Below are 26,117 nucleotides of genomic sequence, written 5' to 3'. Positions count from 1 at the left end.
AGGAACATGAAGGACTTAAGGAAAAGCTCATCAAATTTGCAGGTGACACTAAACTGTGGGGGTGGCTGGGTAGCAAATGCCACAGTAGACAGAATTGGGATAAGATGACCTTAACAGATTGGAGAATTGGGCTCAAACTAACAAAATGAATTTCAATAGGGACAAATTTAAGGTTCTACATCTAGGCAAGAAGAAGCACAAATATAAGATGGGGGACACCTGACTTACCAGTACAGTGGTACCTCGCGTTACATACGCTTCCGGTTACATACGCTTCAGGTTACAGACTCTGCTAACCCAGAAATAGTACCTCGGGTTAAGAACTTTGCTTCAGGATAAGAACAGAAATCGCACGATGGCGGCGCGGCAGCAGCGGGAGGCCCCATTAGCTAAAGTGGTGTTTCAGGTTAAGAACAGTTTCCGGTTTAAGAACAGACCTCCAGAACAAATTAAGTACTTAACCCGAGGTACCACTGTAGGAAATTTGAAAAGGATCTAAGAGTCTATTATGAGTCAACAATGTGAGGTAGGGGAAAACTAATTCTAGGCTTCATCAACAGAAGTATAGTGTCCAGATCAAAGGAAGCCATAGTACCTATTCTGCCTTGCTCAGACCACACCTGGAGTACTGTGTCCAACTAAACATCAGGAATAACTTTCTGATGGGAAGAGCTGTTTGACAGTGGAGTGGGGTCGCTCAGGAGTTTGTGGGCAATCATTCCTTGGAGGTTTTTAAGAAGAGGCTGGGTGGCCTTCTGTCATGGATGCTTTAGTCTCGCCAGAGTGGTGCATGCTCTCCCGCATGGACTACTGCAATGCACTCTACGTGGGGCTACCTTTGAAGGTGAGCCGGAAACTACAACTAATCCAGAATGCGGCAGCTAGACTGGTGATTGGGAGTGGCCACCAAGACCATATAACACTGGTCCTGAAAGACCTACATTGGCTCCCAGTACGTTTCTGAGCACAATTCAAAGTGTTGCTGATGACCTTTAAAGCCCTAAATGGCCTTGGCCCAGTATACCTGAAGGAGCATCTCCACCTCCATCATTAAGCCCAGACACTGAGGTCCAGCTCTGAGGTGGTTCCCTCACTGTGAGAAGTGAGGTTACAGGGAACCAGGCAGAGGGATTTCTTGTTAGTGTGAAACGCCCTCCCATCAGATGTCAAGGAAATAAACAACTATCTGACTTTTAGAAGACATCTGAAAGCAGCCTTGTTTAGGGAAGTTTTTAATGTTTGATGATGATGATTAAAAATAATAATACTATGATGGGAGCCTCCCAGAGTGGCTGGGGAAACCCAGCCAGATGGGAAAGGTATAAATAATAAATTATTATCATTATTCTTATTAGTTGGGATTCCTGCCTTGCAGGAGTTTGGACTAGATGATCCTCTTGAGTCCCTTCCAACTCTACAATTGTATGATTCTATGAATACATCAAAATGTACTTTTCAGTTTAAAATGTTGAATATTTCAGTAATGTTCCCAATGCAGTACAGAATTTGGGGGATGTAAACCTATGGACCATAGATAGAAACAGACAGACAGACATATATTGGGTATGTTTGAGTGTGCATTTGTGTGTGTATATACACAAACACACAGGCACTATATCCAGGTTGTATTACTTGCTGCTCTCATGTTACTCTCCCATCAATACCTGCCACTTCCAGAGTAGATGTGGTCAGAGTAGATGAGGTCCCCATAGCATGTTGCACCATCAAATTGCTCTAAGCAACATTATCTTTTATATATATATATATAATTTTTTATTAGTTTTTCAACATATCATTTTCAACAATAATGAAACGTACTTTTACATCTTATACATTTTTGTTGACTTCCATCAATCACATCTGAAAATTTTCCAATCTATTCACTTAGTTTACATTTCTTATTTTCACTATTACATTAAAATCTCATAACTAGTATCTCTCTTCTTTCTCTTCTTTGCCATTTTTCATATATTTCTCCTTGCAAAACTTCTTGTAGTCCTACTAGCGTAATTTGTTGATTACAGTTGCTCTTCAAATAATTCGTATATTTCTTCCAATCTTCTGTAAACCTCCGGTCCCGCAGGTTTCGAATCCTTCCTGTCATTTTATCCAATTCTACGTAGTCCATTAATTTTGTCTGCCATTCTTCTTTCGTCAGTATCTAAGCAACATTATCTATGGAGCCTGGATTTCCATATTACCTTGCATAAAATTCTTGCCCTATTCTATTCATTCTCATTCAGATGCGATTTCTTAAGCCACAGAACAACAAAGTACAGGAGAGGTCTCAAAATAGCATTTGCCTAAGACGCAATACAATTCAACAGAGTTCCTCCGATTAAAAAGTAACTGACAGTGAATGTTTCGTAACTTATGACAAGGAAAAAATGTTTGGGGGGGGAGAAAAATAAAACGCTTTTATGCAAATTTGATTTCCCTATAATAATCTAGAGCTATTCTGCTAGAAGGAATTATCTCCGCAGGCTGGCAGCTGCAGTAGGCAGTGAATTAAAAATGGCTCTGTATATGGGAAAATCTGTTCTATAATCAGTGCTATTCTTAGAGAGGACATCAATCTCAGCCAGTTCCTACGTTGCTCTCTTCAGGTGAATGACATACAAGCATGAGGTAGAAACTCCCATTACATCACTAGCATTGCTTTCCTAAACACGTGGCTTGTATCACTAATGTGCAGAGAGATCATTAACTGGCTCCAATGATTCCCCAATTTTAAGAACCTTCAGCAGTCAATGACCATAAGGGAAGAGGGAGAAAAAAAGACTCCTTTCAGTTAGATTTAGCCAACTAGGCTTTACAGGGTGGGGTTTTAATTTGTTTGTTTTTGCTTGCTGTTGCAATTCAGGCTCAGCTCCCAGGTCACAAGACACCGCCATCGGAAATGTTATATGAGCTTTCTCCGTACATTAAACAGGCACATGCTTCAGAGAAGTATTTTAAGAAGTAAGCCACCGCGGCAGTTCTTCATACAAAATGTCATCAGGCTTTTAATGAGGCAGCTGTGGATTAAAAGGGAAATTGCATGTATGCTGGAACAGGTTTGTATTCCTTAAAAACAAAAAACAAAACAAAAGCGTCTTACAGTAACCTCTGCCGCTGTTATATCAAAGGAAACAATACTGTAAATAAACAGTATTTTTACAGACGTAAGACTGATTCCTCATTACATCTGACACGTATTTTCCAAACTATTGGTCCTCATCATTCATATGTATAGTATTCCGTCTGCTGCGTCATATGCCTTGTAGTCTGTCTCTGTGTGAGTGATGGGTTTGAAAATTAAGCACATGAAAACTCACAATTTTTAAAAAAAAAATTATACATAATTACATGGAATGTAGACTTATTCATGACATGTAGGGAAGACAGAAGAACTGTCTCTTCCACACACACACACACCCCTCAAATAATGCTAGAATTTGGGGTCTTCAAATGGTGACTGGAAGTAAGTTATGGCAAAAATCCCCAAATTATGAGGACATGGGAGGGAAAATGGGGAATTCCAGTGGGAGAGAGAGACTCCAGCAAGTAGCCACATTTTCCTTTTAGCAGCAGAGGTTTGGTGCTGAAGCCATCGGAACTATGTAAACAGTAGAAGCTGGTTTCAGGGGGAATATAATAATAATATTTATTATTTATACCCTGCCCATCTGCCTGGGTCCCCCCAGCCACTCTGGGCGGCTTCCAACAAAACACTAAAATACAATAACCTATTAAACATTAAAAGCTTCCCCTAAACAGGGCTGCCTTCAGATGCCTTTTAAAAGTTTGGTAGTTATTTTCTCTTTGACATTTGGTGGGAGGGCGTTCCACAGGGAGGGCGCCACTACCAAGAAGGCCCTCTGCCTGGTTCCCTGTAACTTGGCTTCTCGCGGTGAGGGAACCACCAAAAGGCCCTCGGTGCTGGACCTCAGCGTCCGGGCAGACTGATGGGGGTGGAGATGCTCCTTCAGGTATACTGGACCATGGCCGTTTAGGGCTTTAAAGGTCAGCACCAACACTTTGAATTGTGCTCAGAAACGTACTGGGAGCCAATGAAGATCTTTCGGGACCGGTGTGATATAGTCTCGGCGGCTGCTCCCAGTCACCAGTCTAGCTGCCGCATTCTGGATTAGTTGTAGTTTCCAGGTCACCTTCAAGGGTAGCCCCACGTAGAGCGCATTGCAGTAGTCCAAGCAGGAGATAACCAGAGCATGAGATACTCTGTTCAAGGATCAAGCTGGAGGCTGCTCTGCTCTGCGTTTGGGAATCCCTATGGCATTTTTGTTTCCAAAAAAAGAAACCATAGAAGATCAAGGCCAAAAACAAGGAGACGGGGTCTAACTCTTTGCCCCTCTTTGCAGCAGGGCTATGAGTCTAACCAGTGCCAGCTCTACTCTGGTAGCACCCCACCAGTAATGCCCTACTCTTTTTCATTTTTGGTCAAGACAGAAAATGGAGCTGTGATGGCCTGGGACTCGGGCTCGGACTCGGAGCCAGAGGAGTCTCAGTCTGCACTAGATCCTTTGCCTCAGGCGGCATCTGAACCTAGTCTGGGGCCTGATTCTGAAGAGCCCCGTCTGCACAGGTTCCCCTGCAACAAACACCAGCTGGGCCGAGTCAGGGGCCTGAGCCTGCCCTCACTCCAGATGCGGGGATTACCTCGTTGCCTCCAGCTGGGCCATCACTTACAGCTGCTCCACTACCAGTTGGGGCAGGAGAGGCTGAGGTCTAGTAACCCACCGATGTCTCCCGAGCTGCAGAGACTGAGGTCTGAGAGAAGGAGAGACCTGAGTACTCGCAGGAGGAGTGCTCGCCTTCGGGCAAGACAGGGGATCAGGACCGGCCGTTACCCCAACAGAGATAAAAGGCTGCTGGACCCCGCCCTAGGTTGCTGGAGCAACGTTGCTGTTTACCAGAACCTGCCTGTGATCCTGTGGCTGACCTTGCCTGGTTTCCTGCCTTGGCCCTGTCGGACTGACTCCTCACGGAACCCTTGGATTTGGGACCAGACCTGGACCGCATTGCTCGGGTTACCCGCAGGCCCAGCACAGGGAGACACTTTGTAGTGATGCTCCCAAGAATTACTAGTTACACGTTTTAAAGCATATAATAATAATAATAATAATAATAATAATAATAATGAAGTTGGTTGCACATGGCAAAACATCAGACTTTCAAAAACAAAGGCATTTGATTTTGTAAGTGCTTCTGTAAAAGTGCGCTTTTTTCCATTATCAAGTGGAGCCCTGCAGTACCGAAACAAGTTGATTCACCTCCTGAGTTGATGCCCCAGGAGCTATGCCATTGTTTTCTTTCAGGAGTTTGTCACTATGGTAACCTGCACAGATGCACATATACTGCTCATCCCTAACCCAGAGATGCCTGAAAGAGTTGGGATCTCCTGACGTGGAAAGATAATGCTAAACGCATTATCACTTCAATGAGAGCTCTGAGCCCAGTGGCTCTATGGGGTTAATTTAAGAGACAGCTGCTTCCATTCCTCTCCTTGGACAAATTGTAAATTACATTTGAAAAATAAAAACAAGTTATTCCTACCCTTCTCAGTTGGCAGACAGTATCTTGCTAAAACGGAGACATAATTTATGATACCACCACCGTGTGGCCCCTTTCCAGAGACCATAAAAGGGTTCCAAGCCCACTTTAGTGTCAGTTTAACAATCGCAGAGGAGGTTTTACAATCTAAATGTAAAAACCAAATGCTAACATTTCAGTACAGTCGAGTGCAGCAGGACTCTACTCTAAAAGAACTCAAGTTATTCAAGGGTTCAATCACAGAATCTTCGGCTGCATTCCTATTATGCACACTTACCTGGGATCAGTTACAGATAGGTAGCCGTGTTGGTCTGCCATAGTCAAAATAAAAAAAAATCCTTCCAGTAGCACCTTAAAGATCAAGTAAGTTAATTCTTGGTATGAGCTTTCGTGTGCATGCACACTTCTTCAGATACACTGAAACAGAAGTTGCCAGACCCTTCTATATAGTGAGAAGGTGGGGAGGGGTATTACTCAGAAGGGTGGTGGGAATGGGAGATTGGCAGATAGCTGAGATGAGCCTGTTGACGACTCTTAACGACTGTAATAGGTCTTACAGGAAAAGGCAAGGGGTGAGAAGGTGAGAAATGGCTTAGTCATGTATAATGAGATAAGAATCCAATGTCTTTGTTCAGACCAGGTCTCTCCATGGTTTTAAGTTTGGTAATGAGTTGCAATTGAGCAGCTGGAAAGAGACTGGAAAGAGAAGACCTATTACAGTCGTTAAGAGTCGTCAACAGGCTCATCTCAGCTATCTGCCAATCTCCCATTCCCACCACCCTTCTGAGTAATACCCCTCCCCACCTTCTCACTATATAGAAGGATCTGGCAACTTCTGTTTCAGTGTATCGGAAGAAGTGTGCATGCACACGAAAGCTCATACCAAGAACTAACTTAGTTGGTTTTTAAGGTGCTACTGGAAGGATTTTTTTTTTTTTACTTACCTGGGAGTAAGCCTCACTAAACTGAGTGGGACTTACTTCCAAGTATACATGCAGAAGATTGTGCTTCACATTAGACACATCAGCACTACACATTTAAAGCAGTATCATACTACTTTAAACAGCCATGGCTTCCCCTCCGAGAATCCTGGTGGCTGTTGTTTGCTAAGGGTGCTGGGACTTGTTAAAGGTAAAGGTAAAGGGACCCCTGACCTTTAGGTCCAGTCGTGGCTGACTCTGGGATTGCGGCACTCATTTCGCTTTCCTGGCCGACGGAGCCAGCGTACAGCTTCCGGGTCACGTGGCCAGCATGACTAAGCCGCTTCTGGCGAACCAAAGCAGCGCACGGAAATGGCATTTACCTTCCCACTGGAGAGGTACCTATTTATTTACTTGCACTTTGATGTGCTTTCGAACTGCTAGGTTGGCAGGAGCTGGGACTGAGCAACGGGAGCTATCCGTTGGGTAGATTTGAACTGCCGACCCTTACAACATAGTGGGAAATATTTTCAAGCAAACATCCCAAAAAGTAACAAAAATTATATACAGTGGTACCTCGGGTTAAGTACTTAATTCGTTCCGGAGGTCCGTTCTTAACCTGAAACTGTTCTTAACCTGAAGCACCACTTTAGCTAATAGGGCCTCCCGCTGCCGCCGCGCAGCCGGAGCACAATTTCTGTTCTCATCCTGAAGCAAAGTTCTTAACCTGAAGCACTATTTCTGGGTTAGCTGAGCCTGTAACCTGAAGCATATGTAACCTGAAGCATATATAACCTGAGGTACCACTGTATGGCTTAACTGTAAATTTAACTTCTACGCAGTTTATAAATATATAAAGTAATTCTAAGCTGTACACAGCTTACACAAGATCAAACCGTAATACCAAGATGATTCTCACAACACAGCTTCCAAAGTGGTTCTTAAGGACTTCCGCTTTTGCATTGGCGTGGGGCGGGGATAGAAAAGGCAAGCCGAGAGGAAGGCAGTGAGAGCAGAGGGCTCTGAGTGGAACAATGCCGAAATCAAAAGAACTTGTGTCTTCAAGCTCATCTGCCAGTGATTCGGACAGTGAAGATGACAAAAAGGTGAAAAGGAAAAAACAAGCCGTGCCTGAAAAGCCTGTGAAGAAACAGAAGACCGGTGAAAGCTCCAAAGGTGCTGCCTCCTCCAAGCAAAGTAGCAACAGAGATGAGAATATGTTTCAGATTGGTAAAATGAGATATGTCAGTGTTCGTGATTTTAAAGGTAAAGTCCCAATTGATATTAGAGAATACTGGATGGACCAAGAAGGTGAAATGAAACCTGGCAGAAAAGGTATCTCTCTAAATCCAGAACAGTGGAGCCAGTTGAAGGAACAGATTACTGATATTGATGAAGCAGTAAGAAAACTGTAAAGATGAGCCATGCAGAAACTCTCCTGTTATAGGTTTAAGTAGTCTTTTTACATTGGCATTCATTTTCTAAACTATTTGTTTTCCAAGCTATTGTATATTTGGATTGCAAAACAATTTGTAAGATGAGCGCTTTTTTTAATGTGCATTAAAAGTGTATTCTGGGTGGGGGGGAAAACAACAAAGTGGTTCTTAAGAAAGCAACAGAAAACTTGTTCAAAACAAGAAACACCAAGTTGGGAAGTTCAACTTATAGTATTAAGCAACTTTCATGAGATCAGCCTTCAGAGTACAATGAAGTTTGCCTCTCTGCTTTCTGCAGGTGGTAGGCCCAGATGTTTCAGTTTCTTTCTCTTCTACGGATCATCAAAACAAACATTATTACACATTCTTCTGTTCTAGAATGGTTACAAATGCAGTACTCTCAGCCTCATTAACAATGTTCTAAACTCCTAAATTACTGCATACCTCATTTTCAACCATTTATATGTTTATGGTTCACAGTTCAGAAACCACTAGGGATGCTCTTAACAAAATGAAATGTGCATGTTTAATACTACAAACTAAGGCGTGGAAGTATGTCAGTTCTTCTGTGGGGCAAGACTGGCATCTAGTAGCAAATATAGTCTAAGCTGAAGTCAGATAGCCCTCGCATAACCAGATCCAACCCAACTATGAGAAGGAAGTGTCAAATGAATATTGAGGGAATATATTATGAAGCAGATCTCCTACTTGTGAGTCGAGGAACTTGAGGATAAGAAAGCTTGGTGTTAAGTTGTGGGTGAACATATCAGACGACACAGCGATTCCTCAAACAGCTCTTGTTTATTCAGAGGCCAGAACAGAACTGAAGGGTTCAGCCAGCCTGCTTATATAGGGCTCCACTAGAACGCAACAGTACCCATTTTCTGTAACTATCCAATCCCTGAACGTCACTTTCGATCCCTTATTTGCATATGTGGACAAGAGTGAAAACTATCTACAGTATCGCCCTGCTGGCCCAGGGTGAGAACTTCAGTACATAACACTTGAGGATAAGAAAGACACAAGGACACAGTATATTAGGTTATTGGGCTAAAAAAGGCCACAACTTTATTGATTACAGCATGTGAGCGGTATTCGCTTAGGCATTGGATAAAACAACAGAGCGTGACTCCACCCCCTCTAGGAGGGGTGAGTCTATCAAGGGTTAACCACCAGTAGGAGGAGCTTGTTGATGCAAATACAACTGGAAGCTCCGCCTGATGTCACTGGGGTTCGTGCCATGGCCCTTGCCCCCAGCAAGGGCGTCAGACAGGATCCACGACCGCAGGATTCCTTTAACGGAATACCCAAAAGTGGAGGGGTAGGCGATGGCCTCACCCTGCCCTCCAATACACAAACATATTCCAATGCCTAACTGCCCATACCCCAAAAGTTTTGACAATTTGCTACGAGGTAGGCAAAAAACTAAGTGGCTGGTGCCAATTTGGCAGTTGGATAAAGGGCATTTTTTCCACATTGGTTTTTCTTTCAAGGAACCTAGACCATATGCTAGTCCACACTTTCAATTCACTTTGGGCCCCAGCAAGGTTTGGAATGTGCCAATACAGGGGGCGGGTTGCCTAATACCAGGGCAATCCAGACGGGCTGCTGCCATCCACCTGTCAGCTGCGTCACCAGGAAGGAGAGAGGCACAACGTAGTCACCTTCATGCTAAACTTTAACAAGAATCCAGAACTTTCCATAAGCAAAGCATAGTAGTTACTGGGTATTTCTTCATTAAATGAGAGATCAAGGGTCAGATCAAAGGCTCCACAGTCTGGATCCTGCCCCCACCCTTGGTTTAAGCTGCAACTTCACCTGTGCTCAACCTGTATATCTGTAAATAAACTCAAATGCTGCAAAGTACTGAAAGCACCTATTAGCTCATTCCAGAATAAACTAGAACGAAGTATGCACTGCAGCAAAAATTCAGGTACATCACATGAAAAGTCTCAATGAGGCAAATGACCCTATGACTGCAGTCTCAGCCAGTTCATTGTATGAAGTTCAGCCAACTCAACAATTAATTCAATTTGCATAAATTTGCATATTAATAACACAATAATTTTGTAACCAAAATGCACTTTGTTTTAGATGATGCATGCATGAGTTGTTGCTTAATAATAATTTTCAAAAAAACCTTCAGCCCAATTAATTGGGGGCAACTTTTTAGTTGATCAAAAGGTTAATTGATTCATCTAAATGACTGAATATTGCGGGCCTAATTCTGATGCTTTTAGAGTGTGTCAAAAGCTGCAGTACTCAAACTTGGGCCTTGGGAGTCAAGATCAGATTGCTTTCTTACATCATACCTAGTGAGAGGGAGAAACTAAATATGGGCAACTAGAAGAAATTTGTAGGGAAAAACTCACCAGCCAAGGAGCCTAATAATAATAATAATAATAATAATAATAATAATAATAATAATAATAATATAATTCTTTATTATATATACCCCGCCCATCTGGCTGGGCTTCCCCAGCCACTCTGGGAGGCTTCCAACAAAAAATTAAAATACATTAATGCATCGAACATTAAAAGCTTCCCTAAACAGGGCTGCCTTCAGATGTCTTCTAAAGTCTGGTAGTTGTTGTTCTCTTTGACATCTGGTGGGAGGGCGTTCCACAGGGCGGGTGCCACTACCAAGAAGGTTTCCTGTAACTTTGCTTCTCGCAGTGAGGCAACCACCAGAAGGCCCTCGGCGCTGGACCTCAGTGTCTAGGTAGAACGATGGGGGTGGAGACGCTCCTTCAGATATAATGGACCGACAAATCAGACCATCCCTCTGCTCTTTTCCAACTAAATATCAGTATATGGTTGGAGTCTTCACAACCCTCTTACTCATTAAAGTCACTCAACTGCTTATCTACCTGCATCATTCGCTCATAGACAAATTTTGGGGGTTGGACTCTTTGCTTGCCTAGGGACCACACTAGGTCTCAGCTATTTGATCATTAGACTCAGGGTCAAGGTTGAACCTCCAGATATTGTTCACTGGAGATAATAGCTGGAGCTGTGGGAGTCCATCTGGTCCTCTCCCATGGCTCTAGGAATGGTGTTTCTGCTGCCCCCTCTACAGTGAAGAGGGAAGGGCTGCAGGATTGACCTGTCTGCGGCTGCCTAGCTCCAGTACTTACCGTATTTTTCGCTCTATAGGACACACTTTTTCCCCCTCCAAAAATTAAGCGGAAATGTGTGTGCATTCTATGGAGCAAATGCAGGCTCCTTGGCTTCAGCGATAGCAACGCGAAGCCTCTGAAGCGCAGAGGGAGCGCTCCCTCCGTGCTCCAGAGGCTTCGCGTTGCTTTTGCTGAAGCCTGGAGAGCGAGAGGGGTCAGTGCGCACCGACCCCTCTCACTCTCCAGGCTTCAGGGATGGCCACCTGAAGCCTGCGAAGCGCAGCGCGAGTTCCCGCTGTGGTCCACAGGCTTCAAGTTGCTTTTGCTGAAGCTGGGAGAGCAAGACTCTCCGGGCTTCAGAAGAGGGAGAGCTCCACAGCGCCCCTTCAGCCAAGCGGGAGGAGAAATGGAAGGGGCTCCGTTTCTCCTGCTGCTTCTCTGAAGGGGCGCTGAGCAGAGAGGGGGAGAATTTTCCCCCCCCCTTGTTCTCCCCCTCTAAAACAAGGTGCGTCCTATGGTCGGGTGCGTCCTATAGAGCGAAAAATATAGCTGGTGTGCTACTCTGACAACAGCATATAGGCAGGTATGTCTCAACCACCCCGTATCAAACCATGCATTTCCATGACTAAGAAAACCAGATTCTGCATGCTCACCAAAGGAGGAATAAATGTTGCAAGTTTTATTCATGCACATGCACATCTATCTCCAGGCAAACACAGGCTATTTTGGCATAAGCAATTTTTCAGACATTGAAAACTTTTGCCTCTGCCAGCCCTTAAAACGGTTAAAGGAGTGGGTGAGGGAGGCAGAGTGCAAACAAGGAGACTCAGCAAGAATTCATAACAGCTAGGAGAAGACCTGCTACAAGAGGGTGGTGGCAATCTAGAAAAGGAGACTCAAGAAAGAGCAGTAAATGGGCCTCAGAGGAAAGAAATGTCATAGAATCATAGAGCTGGAAGAGATGCCCAAAGGCCATCTGGTCCAAACCCCTGCAATGCATTCAGAGGAAGAACTAGGCAAGGAAAAAGGTTGAAGGCATCTGTGGAAGAGAAATCAGAAGTTTTATTATTGGGAAGGAGACAACAGATGAAGGAGCGAGTTACAGTGTTAGAAACTGAGATATGAAAGCTAGGAGCTAAATTGTATGACGTTCAGCCAACTCAACAATTAATTCAATTTGCATACATTTGCATATTAATAACACAATAATTTTGTAACCAAAATGCACTTTGTTTTAGATGATGCATGCATGAGTTGTTGCTTAATAATAATTTTCTAGGTTATGGGTGCCAACAACACAAAGTCTTGTTGTTGTTTAGTCATTTAGTTGTGTCCGTCCGTCTCTTCGTGACCCCATGGACCAGAGCACACCAGGCACTCCTGTCTTCCACTGCCTCCCGCAGTTTGGTCAAACTCATGCTGATAGCTTTAAGAACACTGTCCAACCATCTCGTTCCAGTCCTATGCAATATTTTTCATTACAGCACTGGACTTTCCTTTCGCTTCCAGGCATATCCACAACTGAGTGATCTTTCAGCTTTGGCCCAGCTCTGAATCTACTTGTACTTGTCCACTGCTCATCCTCAGTAGCATGTTGGACACGTTCCAACCTGAGGGGCTCATCTTCCAGCGTCATAACTTTTATATGCCTGTTGTCTTTGTCCATGGAGTTTTCTTGGCAGGGATACTGGAGTGGCTTGCCAGTTCATGCTCCAGGTGGATCATGTTTAGTCAAAACTCACCACTATGACCTGTCCATCTTGGGTGGCCTTGCACGCCATAGCTCATAGCTTCTCTGAGTTATTCAAGCTCCTTCGCCACGGCAAGGCAGTGATCCATGAAGGAGAACACAAAATCTAGGTGCGCCAGGTGCACTTATTTTAATAACAAGCATGCAAAGCTGAAAATGAATGAACTGCAGTTAAAATATTATGTTCATTTTTCATATGGTCTAGTCTTTCCCCTGCCCTACCCCCATAATATTCTTAAGAGGGTCTCTTCTCCAGTCTTCAGAGAGTAGCTGGAAGCGGGGATGCAGAAAAACGTCCTCCTTTCCTTCCACTCTGCAGTTTTAATCTGAAATCTTAGCTGCAGTACTGCGCCCAGAGCTCAGAAACTGCTCGCTTATGAAATTCCCTGTTGCAAAATGTGCCTAGAACAATGGGAGTTTCGAAAACTGAGCGAGTATGGTGCTAGAGAACAAGGGAGAGATGAGTCAAAGAAATGTTTAAGGCAAGAGAGACTTATCATTGGATTTAAAGTTGGTTGGCATCCATCTGTCTCAGGAGACAATGGAGGAGTGTGCCTTTGCGATTGAAGTCCAGCTCAAACTGTATGAAGGTTACAGAACCTGCTGTGTCTGTAGAGACCGATACAGGAAAGACATGTTTTGTTGCAGCTAGGGCAGATGAAGGCATCCAGTTGTGCTGTTGCAAATGCACCACGGCGTTTCTTCTCACTGTGTTCCTCCCAGCGGTCTTTCCTCCTCTGGTCACTGCTATGGGTATACAACCTGTCTCCAGGCACTACAGCCGTCTGTAAAGGATTCCCATACAGCAGAGCTGATGTTGCCAGTCTTCATGTCTCGCTTGCAGATTTCTTTGTAACACAGAGTTAGTTGGTCAGCCAATGGGCCTGGTGCCTGAAGGCAGCTGCCCATAGAGAATATCCTTGGGGAGCCTGCCATCTTCCATTCTGTAGACATGTCCAGGCCAGTGCAGATGCCGCTGGGACAGGAGTGCAAACATGCTAGGAATGTAGGTAGCAAGATGATAGTGACCAGATCCATGGACAATTCAGCTGCTACGGCAAGTCTCATCCCAGACTATTATGGGAATGTCTACAAAGTAGCCAGACCCTTTTCAGTTCACAGTATTGTTTCCAACCACCATGCCATCTCGCTTGAACTTTATTCTAAAGTCGGGTTATGATATAAAGTGTTTCCATTCTAATTGATATTTAACATACATTAGTATTTCTAGATGAAATAGTGTTACAAATTGAATTTGGGACTGCAACTTATTTGATTTGATTTTTCCCGGAGTACTGAAGCATCATAAAATCCCACAAATAATGAACATTGTCAAATTCATTCATAATAATTTTTGTGTTCTGCTGCAGATGTATAAAATTCCACCTGTATTATCTTGAGAGGCAAGTTGAGCCTTTTTGAAAAACCTATGCCCTAATTCAAAACCCACTTCTAACAGTTTTGATCTTTATTCCCTGGTAAAATGGCAATGTTTCATGTAGTTTGAACTTTCAGAGTTTTTATTTTTGATTTTATACAAGTAAAAGTAGTTGCTAACCAAACCAGAAACATACAAATATATTTGTTGGGCTAGAATGTGCATAAAACAAGGACAGAGCGATTTGCAGGACATTTAAAAGATATGACTAAGCAGTTCACAAATTTCAGGGCCTTTGTAGCTTCAATTCGGGGTAGCAAATTTCTTCAAGAGGTTAGAGAGCAAAAAGCTATTTACTTTCCAGGTTCTCAAATCATAGGCTGGACATGTAATATATAACTGGGTAAGGAGGAAGCAGTGTGTTGCTTTGTTCTGATGATGTCCTATTGGCACTGTTCTGTTATTCTCATGTCAATTTTGGAACAGGTCATGTCCCAAGCTAGTCCTTCACATATGATAAGCACATATGACTGCACATGGCGATATCTGCATGTTCGTGTATGAAACAGTTGGAATCATACTAGGTGTAAGAGTCATAAGTGCCAAAATTACTGGGAAATACTCATTTGATTGCTACTCTTTTCAACCAATTCTCTCTTCTTGTTGAATTGTGTGCTTTTCAACTATTTTCATGTATTCAGCTACTATTGTATTTATTTAATTTTATTTAATTTTATTTAATATAAAACCTAAAATCACAGAGAATAGCCAACAAAGAACTAGAACGGTAAGAAGGAGCATCCACCAGGGCTCTTCAGAACAAAAATATTTGTATCAATCTTTTGAGAGAAATCAAAGAGGGAGTTAATTTGGCTTCCATGATGAAAGACTCACAAAATGGATGCAATGAGTAAAAAGGCCCTGCTTTTCACAGCTTCAGTTGTCTAAGATATCCAAAGCAGGGCCTAATTTGAAGTACTTAAGGAGAGTCATACAAAAGAATACATTCCCTTGAGCTCCCCTGGTCCAAAGCTGTCTTGATCTTTCCTTATTAAAACCAGCTCTTTAAATTGCACTTAGAAACTGGCAGGGAGCCAATCTCTCCAAAGTCTTGTGGGCCATGAGTTTTATTTATTATTTATACAGCACCTGAAATTGCTATCTTTATGTGGTTTCCACATCTATTCAACCACCCTAAACCTTTGATCATCTATCTTCTCTCCAAGTCCACTTCTACAATACATTTTCCTTCCTGCCAATATCTAAAGATGACCATGATGAATGCTGAGCTATAAATCCTTCCTCCCCAGAATTAACTGTTCCAGATATACTGTGAGGTCCTCTTTTCTCTTCAGATTGAATTCAGAAACTTACAACCTGTCCCTTTTTCTGAATTTTTGATTCACAAAGCATTCAAAATATCCCTTAGGGTTTTCACACTAACAAATCTTATTGGTATACTGTACAAATAGGGGGGAGGGGAAATGCTATCTACTGTCATTCTTTGCAAACTGTTCTCGCACAGATGTGTCAGAACCCAAGAGAGATATACTATAAAGATATAATTTGACTATCACCTCTCATCCCTTAATACAGTTTTTCAACCTTTTCAAAATCACATTGAAAAATCTATATAATATGTGCTTAGATTAATGAAGTGTTTGAATCCAGATCAATAAGCACTCAAAGATTTGAACTGTTGACACCTGCTAGATATCACTTACAAGGCAGTTTTGTTCAGCTTATACCTAATTCAGTTGTTCGTTAACTACAGGAGGTCCCATTTAATGAACAGGCAATCTAATATATGATCTCTGTAGATTAATTTCCTGAGAGCAAGTAAATAAGGTAGATTATAAGTTTCCTCAATTATACATATAATTATAATGTCACTTCCCAATTAACACATACATTAAAAAATACTTCCCTGGGACTATGTACTTAATTGTAAAGTAAATAAATTCCGCCATCTCTCAAACATTTATTTAACATTCCTTTAAGAAAGCACCATGGCCATATCTCCTGTCTAATTTTCCTGCTGAAGAAAAAAAAGGCCTGATGATAACAGGGATTGTTGGATGTTCATAACAAGAAGCATAATTATTTATGTGCTATTCTTATACCTATCAAATGCCCCCATCTAGCTAGGAGCCATAGAAGAAGAAGAAGAAGAAGAAGAAAAGAAGAAGAAGAAGAAGAAGAAGAAGAAGCCTTTCCTTCCCCACACATATCTCCAACTAGATAACAAACCCCAGTACCTTAATAGTCGCTTCTCATCAGACTGCTTTTCCTGATCTAGCTTGAAGTGCCCTTGTTAAAAAGCAGAGACATCACCTTGCCAACAAAGGTCCGTATAGTTAAAGCTATGGTTTTCCCAGTAGTGATGTATGGAAGTGAGAGGTGGACCATAAAGAAGGCTGATCGCCGAAGAATTGATGCTTTTGAATTATGGTGCTGGAGGAGACTCTTGAGAGTCCCATGGACTGCAAGAAGATCAAACCTATCCATTCTGAAGGAAATCAGCCCTGAGTGCTCACTGGAAGGACAGATCCTGAAGCTGAGGCTCCAATACTTTGGCCACCTCATGAGAAGAGAAGACTCCCTGGAAAAGACCCTGATGTTGGGAAAGATGGAGGGCACAAGGAGAAGGGGACAACAAGAGGACAAGATGGTTGGACAGTGTTCTGGTGTTTTTTAAAATAATATTTATTAATTTTCCAACAGTTTAACTTCAACACTACAGAAAAACAAAAAAACAATACAACAATACAATACAATACAAAAACACAACAAAACACTAACACATAAGACTAACAAAACAAAAACCATTTAAAACACAAAACAATTTCAATATCTTATCTTTCATTCACTTATTTCTACAACCTCCTCACACCTCCCTTTTTGTATTCCACTTCTGATAATTGTTTCAGCAATTCCTTTCCATCTTCCTCTGCTTTCTATCCTATAATTATCTTAATACATTCTAACCTTATTTTCCCCTTTAAGACTCTATTAATCTATTTATACTTAATTCCTTATAACATTTCTACTAAAGCCATATAACTTCATTCCAACATTTTTCTAAGGTTGGACAGTGTTTTGGAAGTTATCAGCATGAGTTTGACCAAGCTGCGGGAGGCAGTGGAAGACAGGAGTGCCTGGCGTGCTCTGGTCCATGGGGTCACGAAGAGTCGGACACAACTAAACGACTGAACAACAACAACAATTGCATCTATTAGCTGCTCATGGGCACTTCACTTGTTGCCAGAAGGGAAGGATTCCAGGAGCAAACCCAGGCTATGTACCTGTTCCTTCAGAAGGGCTGCAGCAGCTCACTTCAGAACATTTCTCATAGAACTAGAACTCAGAATTACCTAATGATGCTGCGGGACATGAGATTTTGGACAGACAAAAGGAAGAATTTCTTTACACAGTAAATAGTTAAACAACAGAATTTACTACCAAAGCATTCCAAAAGGGATTTACAAATTTATGGAAGGCCATCAATGGCAATTGGTCATGATGGTTGTATGCTACCTATTAATACCTATTAATGCTACTTGCAGGAGAAAAGCAGCAGGACAGAGGCTTCAAAAGCCAACTGATTTGCCTTGGTGGGAAATAGGAGTTGATAGATCTTTAGTCTGATACAGCAGGGCTATTTATTGTGTTTATATCTCCCAAATTGATTCCGAAGAGTTAACATACAGTGGTACCTCGGGTTAAGAACTTAATTCATTCTGGAGGTCCGTTCTTAACCTGAAACTGTTCTTAACCTGAAGCACCACTTTAGCTAATGGGGCCTCCTGCCACCACTGCACCGCCGCCGCACAATTTCTGTTCTCATTCTGAAGCAAAGTTCTTAACCCGAAGTACTATTTCTGGGTTAGCGGAGTCTGTAACCTGAAGCATCTCTAACCTGAAGCGTCTGTAACCCGAGGTACCACTGTACTAATTAAAACCTCAAACAAAAATGCAGATTCTCAGGCTATATGAGGAGTCCACTTTTAATATCATGACCTCTTTATCCTGCTGTTCTACAGCATCTCATTTCTACACCTTTAGAGGGAAAGGGAGTCCCATCTAGAAGCAAATCATTATACTTCAGGAATTCCAATCCCTCCCCTTTCCATCTGCACTACATATAGGCTACATTTTCTACAAATTATTTGTGCTAAGAGCAGTTCCTGGAAAATAAACAATATGAAAGACAATACTAGTACCATAAATATATGCGCAAATAAAAATTATCACAACAACGAACATTGACAGTTCACTTAATAAGAGTTTGGATTTGATTTCCCGATTTATCACTACCCGAAGAAGTCTCAAAGCGGCCAACATTCTCCTTTCCCTTCCTCCCCCACAACAAACACTCTGTGAGCTGAGTGGGGCTGAGAGACTTCAAAGAAGTGTGACTGGCCCAAGGTCACCCAGCAGCTGCATGTGGAGACGCAAACCAGGTTCCCCAGATTACAAGACTACTGCTCTTAACCACTACACCATACTGGCTCTCAACACTTAAATGAGCACAAAGTAGGTAAAGGTGAAGGTGAAGGACCCCTAGATGGTTACGTCCAGTCTAATTCGACTATGGGGTGCAGCACTCATCTCACTTCAGGCCAAGGGAGCTGGCATTTGTCCACAGACAGCTTTCCAGGTTCTGTGACCACCATGACTAAACCACTTCTGGCGCAACAGAACAACATGACAGAAGCCAGAGTGCACGGAAACGCCATTTACCTTCCTGCCGCAGCGGTACTTATTTATGTACTCGCACTGGTAGCAGTAGGTCAATTAACAATATCCAGTACTTCTCACCCCAATATAGCTCCAACACGGATAGCAAGACTGCCTAGGAAACCCCAGTTCAGCTTTCAACTTAGACCTCAAAGGCTATAAGGCCACCTCACAATTCTTCTGGCAGATTCTATTATTATTATTAGATAAATTTCTATACCGCCCTTCATTCGAAGCTCACAGGACAGTTTGCAATATAAAGACGCTCTGTTATAAAGGTTCCTAAAACCGGAGGACTGCACAATGCAGGTGGCAACCTCTGTCTTAATATTAAGTACTTTTGCATAATGCCATCCTGATTTCTTATCATGGTTTGGAGCCCAGGATTAAAGCAAAGTTTGGAAACCGTGGGTTGAACAAGTCACAATACAAGCACTGAAGCTCTCATGCAAGGAAAGGGTGAGAGCTGGCAAAATCCTTTCTTCTAGCTTTGTCAAGGCTTATAAATCCAGGACTGTTGTGTGTTGATGTTCCCAAGCCACCCCTCAAATAATTCACAACACAGACATAATTTTTGTTTAAGGTTTTTGGCATAATTTTGACCACAACTTTATTGAAATACATAAATGTGAGTGGTTGTTTAGGCATTGGTTAAGACTATCTGTCCCCCGCCGCCTGGGGACAGAACTGACTTCCGGGCACCACCGAAAGCCAGTAAGGGAAAACAATATTGGGGAGAAATGGAGCTGAGTCACAGGCCCTCACCTCTCCCCGCATGCTCCCCAAGGCTTGCCAGCCCTAGCCCCATTCCAGGGATTTGGACGAAATCATGGCAAGCCCCTGGATTCCTTTAACGGAATTCCCTTTCCGCCGCAACCTTGTAGGGGCAGGCCCAGCCCATCCTAACCCCTCCTCCAACCAAATTGATAATCAATTGATAACCATATTGATAACCAATGCCTAACCGCAACCTTACAAGTTGTGACGATTTGCAACGCAGTAGGCAAAAACCAAATGGCCCAGCCAATCGGCCAGATGGACAAAATTCCTACCAGGCCCCTGCCCCAACGGCAGACGACCCCATGACAGGCATAGCAAGGTCAACACAAAAAAACCTTTAATTTAGGGCGGGTGGGTGGGTGATCCATTGCACGCAGCAAAAGAGGAAGCTCCAAGCTGTGTACTGAGAATTTAAAGCAATTTGATCCCTCCCACCAAATTGCAACGTAACTTTACCCCAACAACCCAGCCAACCAATCGTTGCCATCAGCCTCCTTAGTAGCCCTGCCTGGCAACGGAGGGGTGGCTCGGCAGACCCCACCGCAACACGTGCTCTCTGTGAGGGAGAACACGCTTTATCTCCAAACTGGTCCAGAACCTCAACATATATCAGCTTATTGGTTTCATTTTTTCAATATTGAACTAGGTGTAAAATGTAGCAAATAAATTATGTTCCCCATTTGCCAGAAGAAAGGCCTTCTGTAATTCCTGACTATATATTTTTTTACAGAGACCAAAATTATTTCCATTGATTCAAAACGATAAAAGTGCTGTTAAAATTTAGCCACATCAATCCAAACTGTCTGTCACTGAAACTAAAGCTTCATTTAAGGAAAAAAATAACAACCCTAATAAATTATGAAAGACAAACAAAAAGAAAAGGGAACTTCCTGGTTTAAGGAGTAAGTAAGAGAATATATCGTTTCTTAATATAACCGATTTATTTATTTTTTGCCACCGTGCAAAAAACAAGGGATGGCAGTGTACGTCTGCATCTTCAAAACAGCAACACAAAACTGCACAAAATACTTGTGCTGCTCACCTACCCACCCACAAAATTGCCCTGTCAAGCACTATAATCCTTTGCTGACAATGTCAGTGGCCACTCTATAAAATAGGAACTTGAAAATAGGACAAGAACTGTTCATAACAGCCGTAAAATATAGTTTTTTTCTCAAGACATTACCAAACAGATAATGACCAGCGGTGAGCTTAAAAACCCATATTACAGGTTAAGCATGGTTTGGTGCTAACAGCTGATGTGTGGCGGCGAAGTCAATAATGTGCTCTCGCCATAAATGATCAAACTGTTACAATGCACTTTCTTCTACTTTTTCCAGCGTTATCCCACCGGGTATCTTCTAAAATTATCTGGAAAATACTTACCTTGTGTAATAGCACTGTACTTGAAAGGAAAATATCCAGACCAATATGGATGAAACAGCTAAGAGAATTTTTTTATTTTTTTTAGCCCAGTCATGTTATAAACATTGGCATTTCATGCCAGTTATGTCTGTAGCTTCTGCAGAGAGCGCTGGACGGCCCCCAGACATGGGAAAAACATAATTAAAATAACTGATCACTTTATTTATTTAGGTCATCCGCATTGATCATCAGTCAAAACCACGAGTCATTACCCAGGGAGTAAACAGTGAGTAAACATATGTGACAATTCTAAAGAAAACACAAGATCCGGGTTCAAACATATCACAGTCTAATTCTGTATCTGTAAACATTTCTCAAGAGCTGATAGCCTTTTGGATTTGTTCTCAGTTTCTTTACAGTATTCTATACATAGGACTCTGGGGTAACTGAATATAAGACTGCAGCCACTGTAATTGTCTTTTATTTTCAATTGCTTTTCTAAGTTTTTTTGTACTCAGTTCTCACAGTTGTGAGAATATATAAAACCAGAGGTTGTATTCTGGAAGATACAAAACTTTGAATAAATCTAATTAACACATAATTGTATCTTGTGTCGAATTAAGCTGACAAATTCTGTAAATCAACAGCACCATCATACACCAGAATTTTCTTGCTGCCCTACACCCCAATACACACACACACACACACACACACACACACACACTGCATATGCCTAAAGTCTTCTCTATATTTCTTGAAACAGCCTGTGCTGTCTCTTCCCTTTTCCATATTTCTTCCAAGCAGTTAAGAACCACTATGTGACCATTTTAAAACAATTTTCTTTACAATTAATTGCCATTGAAAAGCATGATTTCTTTGGGCAAAAACCAATTCAGCACACCGTATATCTATTCTATTTAGTGACATATTAAATTTATATTTGAATTGGAAATGTTCTGAAAATCAGATATAAATGTTGATAGTCATTTCTTTCCATGTGAAAACACCAAGTTTTCAAAGTCTGTTTTATTCCAAGATAAGTAATATTTACATCTTTGTTGGCCCACTGTTCCATTGCATCTTTTAACTAACTTTTTCACAATTTTCTTATAGAAGCTTAGGCAATCTTGATGTTTGCTTCATCCTGTCTCTTTTGGCTTTAAAATCACTCCAGTGCCCTTGTAGGTGAAAGCAATAACCACAGAGGCCATCCAGAGGGGTGAATAGGTCTCCTCCATTGGTGTTTACTTAGCACTCCTTGTCAAAATTTATATTTTGTTGTTGTTTTTTCTCTTCTTTTATTGTGTTTTGTACACTTGCCTTGAGATAAGGCAATAATAATAACAATAGATGTGACCATTAAGGTGCCAGTTTCTCTCAGTACTTATCTCATATTCTTAGCCTCCTTTTATGATATCATTATGTCCCTTTTCACATGAGAGAGTAATTTTAAGTAAATTCTCTCAACTCCCACCCAAAAGACCAACATTGTGTGGTAACGGCAACATTTATAAGGAACTTTACATGATTTTTATATAGTGTTAGACCTTAGAAAGTGGGGTCTTTCTCTTCTTTCCATTACAATCTGTGAGGAGTGAACATTTCAGGGTGTTTTTAAAAACATAGAGGAAGAAAGATTGCTGAAGTCTATGGTATGCCTATCAACACTTCAGAGTTGAATTAGTGGAATTTGCTCAAATCTCTACAGGATCTCCCTTCACAGCAGAAGGGAGCAACTGTATTAAATACCCAGAAATTCAACTGCTCTGTATTTTATTACATGGCATGGTATGAATCTTGAAACTTTTTGTATTAACTTAGCACCATGGTTTCATAATCTCCCTATAAGCCATCCTGTTAAGAACATTGTAGTAGAGGACTCACACTCTTAATCAAAGCTGCTAAAATAATAAAGGCAGAGTTTTTTAAACAGTGCTTTGTGGCGATTGTGAATGATGAAAGCAGTTGGATCTTGAGCAATTTTCAAAGTCTGATCGTTTCAATCAGGTTCCTGGGTAGAAGCTGACCTCAGGAAAGCCTAGCCGACCATTTTCTTTCCAGGCAAAATAAAAAGCTATTGGATGGTTGTGCATAGTTCATTTTCACATACACACCAAAAAAAGGATTCCATAGGTGTGTTCCTCATTTACAAGACAAGAATATGACCACTACTAAGACAGTTTATAAGACTGGCTATAACTGCAAGTAAAGTGCATCTTATATCAGTTATACTGGTTCTAGCACCAATCCCATTTTAGTGGGATCACCATGGAATAAAAATGAACATGGAGCCTGCTTAAAAACATTATCATTTAGACAAGCTTAGCCAGATGCTTAGAAAGTTGAGGTAATTTTAATCTGCTTCGGTATTTTAACTTTTGTGTATTTTAAAGCAGTGTTTCCCAAATTTGGGTCTCCAGCTGTTTTTTGAACTACAACTCCCATCATCTCTGACCACTGGTCCAGTTAGCTAAGGATGATGGGAACTGTAGTCCAAAAACAGCTAGAGTTTGGGAGACCCTGTTTTAAAGTATGGTTGCGATTTTTTTCTCTATTTTATTGCTTTATCTTTTGTAAACTGCTTTGAAAGTGTATGTTTTTTACAATCAAGCAGAGCAGAAATTTTATGAAGCAAATAACTGAATAATTAAGGAGTTACCTTGCTCCAGAGATGATACAGTGGAGAAGTGCCTGAGTATGTTAGATCTAATGTTTGAAAGATGGACCATGTGGCTGCATTCATATGTAACATTTCTGAACTTCAAAACCATGATTCTGAAGATCAGAAACAAACCCTCAAGCATCTTCTCTTTTACCAGAGGGTAAGATTATTGTTGAAAAAATAAAAAAATCCCACTATCATAATATGCAGAGTCGCGGACAAAATTAGACTTGGGATTACATGTGACCTAGCATCACACCAGTTGACCATTCTTCTTGCAGATGAATCCATAGCAGCAATAATTTCTCAGACCCCATCATGAGTATGTCCTCAGAACCATGCACATTTATTATACCTTATATGCAACACAAAAATATTTTGAGGTTTTATTTAAGAGTCTATATACTGCTTCAGAATCAGACCCCAGAACAGTTTACAGTGGTACCTTGGGTTAAGAACTTAATTTGTCCTGGAGGTCCGTTCTTAACCTGAAATGGTTCTTAACCTGAGGTACCACTTTAGCTAATGGGGCCTTCCACTGCCGCCGCGCCGCCGGAGCACGATTTCTGTTCACATCCTGAAGCAAAGTTCTTAACCTGAGGTACTATTTCTGGGTTAACAGAGTCTGCAACCTGAAGTGTCTGTAACCCGAGGTACCACTGTACATCAATTAAAATATACAGTGGTACCTCAGGTTACAAACACTTTGGGTTACAGACTCCGCTAACCTGGAAGTAGTACCTCGGGTTAAGAACTCTACCTCAGGATGAGAACAGAAATCGTGCAGCGGCAGCAGCCATTTGTAACCAGTGGTACCACCAGAGGTACCACTGTAAAACAATACAATAGAATTAAATATAACAAAACAATTCCACAATGCCAATACACAGAAAATTCTTCGTCAAATCCATAAAAATCCAACTCTAAAGAATGGGCAACTTCTTCACCTCAGTCCTCCTCCAAAACCCCACGATTCCTGAGCAAATGGCTAAGTCCCCCGCCACACTGCTGATAAATTTTAATATGCTATTAAGTGTCTCTTTAGCCTAGAAAATCCCAGCTCCTGGTGGCTTCCTACTGTTTTTTGTTATACAGTTCTTATTGACAAAATGACAAAGAATCTAGGTAATCTGTGTTAGGACTCTTCCATCCAGCCATTGACATATCCTCAATGAGAAACGTGGCCAGTCAAATGCTGGTTTAATATCTCGCTGATGGATGGAAGCGGAAATTTCTGCGTCTCGTGGTCACCTCTCAGTGTTATCTCTGGCCCTTCTGGAATGAAAATTGTTATTCTCTTTATCCAAAAATACCCTCCATGTGCTAAACCTAAGGAGGAAGATAATGCAAAACTACCAAGAACTCTTCCCAGTTAGGCTACTATTCTCCCCCCCTTTAACACAATACTTTGCCTATAATTTAAACATTAATCATCCCCTGGTGACGAAAGACAGGACTGTTAATTGCTCCTCTGGTGTCATGGAATTCATGTCCAAGGGATTATTTTTCAGTTCGCTGTAGCCTGTCATCTTGCAATGACACCGCATGCCACTCATTGCTATCAACATCAACGGCTATATCGGGGGAGCAGCTGGCTTAGGAGAAGAGTAATGAAATATGAAGTGTTTCACTTCTAGGTCAGTAGTTCAAGCCAAGAACCAAGCAACAAGCAACTTTAGATTTGTTTTTATGCCATATCTATTTAATGTACCTGTGTGAAGTCTGGAATCGAGTGGTGCCTCAGTTCAGAGCTAGTAGGAAGGGGTCCACAACTGGAAGCAGGAGGGTAATCACAAGTGCTGAATGTCATCCTACCACCATAAACAGGTCAACACTTCCTGAACACAGAAGGAAGTGAAATAAAATCTCTCAAGTTACGAGAAGTCTCGGGCAGTTTGTTATAGATCAGGCTTCCTCAACCTCGGCCCTCCAGATGTTTTTGGCCTACAACTCCCATCATTCCTAGCTAGCAGGACCAGTGGTCAGGGATGATGGGAATTGTAGTCTCAAAACATCTGGAGGGCCGAGGTTGAAGAAGCCTGTTATAACTCTGACTCTGTGCTCCTCAAACTCTCAAGGCAGGGTTTTGCAAACTTGGGTCTCCAGCTGATTTTGGACTACAATTCCCATCATCCCTGACCACTGGTGCTGTTAGCTAGGGATGATGGAAGTTGTAGTCTAAAAACCGCTGGAGATCCAAGGCAAAACAACAACAAACCAACCTACAGTCACGTAAAGCATCCTCAATAAACACACGAGACATAACTGGCTGTGTTCTTAGATAAATAAGGTATACATGCATAAGAGTCTAGGCTACTATTATGCCATAAGATTCACTGTCTTGCAATATCACATATGTGCTTTAACTACTGATGAGGCCCAGGACGGCGAAACAAGGCCAATATTCTGGAAAT

At 41.9% G+C, this 26,117-nt stretch overlaps 1 protein-coding gene and 1 pseudogene across 3 annotated transcripts in view; one reads left to right on the top strand and one right to left on the bottom strand.

Annotated features, from left to right (window-relative positions):
* Positions 1-26,117, bottom strand: part of PPARGC1A (PPARG coactivator 1 alpha) — a 663,528-nt gene that overhangs the window by 601,588 nt on the left and 35,823 nt on the right. The gene's annotated exons all lie outside the window — the stretch shown is intronic.
* Positions 7,427-8,051, top strand: LOC309541019 (activated RNA polymerase II transcriptional coactivator p15 pseudogene; annotated as a pseudogene). The gene has a single exon. The product of its transcript is annotated as an activated RNA polymerase II transcriptional coactivator p15 pseudogene (transcript).

Source organism: Podarcis vaucheri (genome assembly GCF_965113315.1).
Source record: "Podarcis vaucheri genome assembly, chromosome: 9".
Classification (NCBI taxonomy): Eukaryota; Metazoa; Chordata; class Lepidosauria; order Squamata; family Lacertidae; genus Podarcis; species Podarcis vaucheri.
This window is presented reverse-complemented; position numbering and strand designations above follow the sequence as displayed.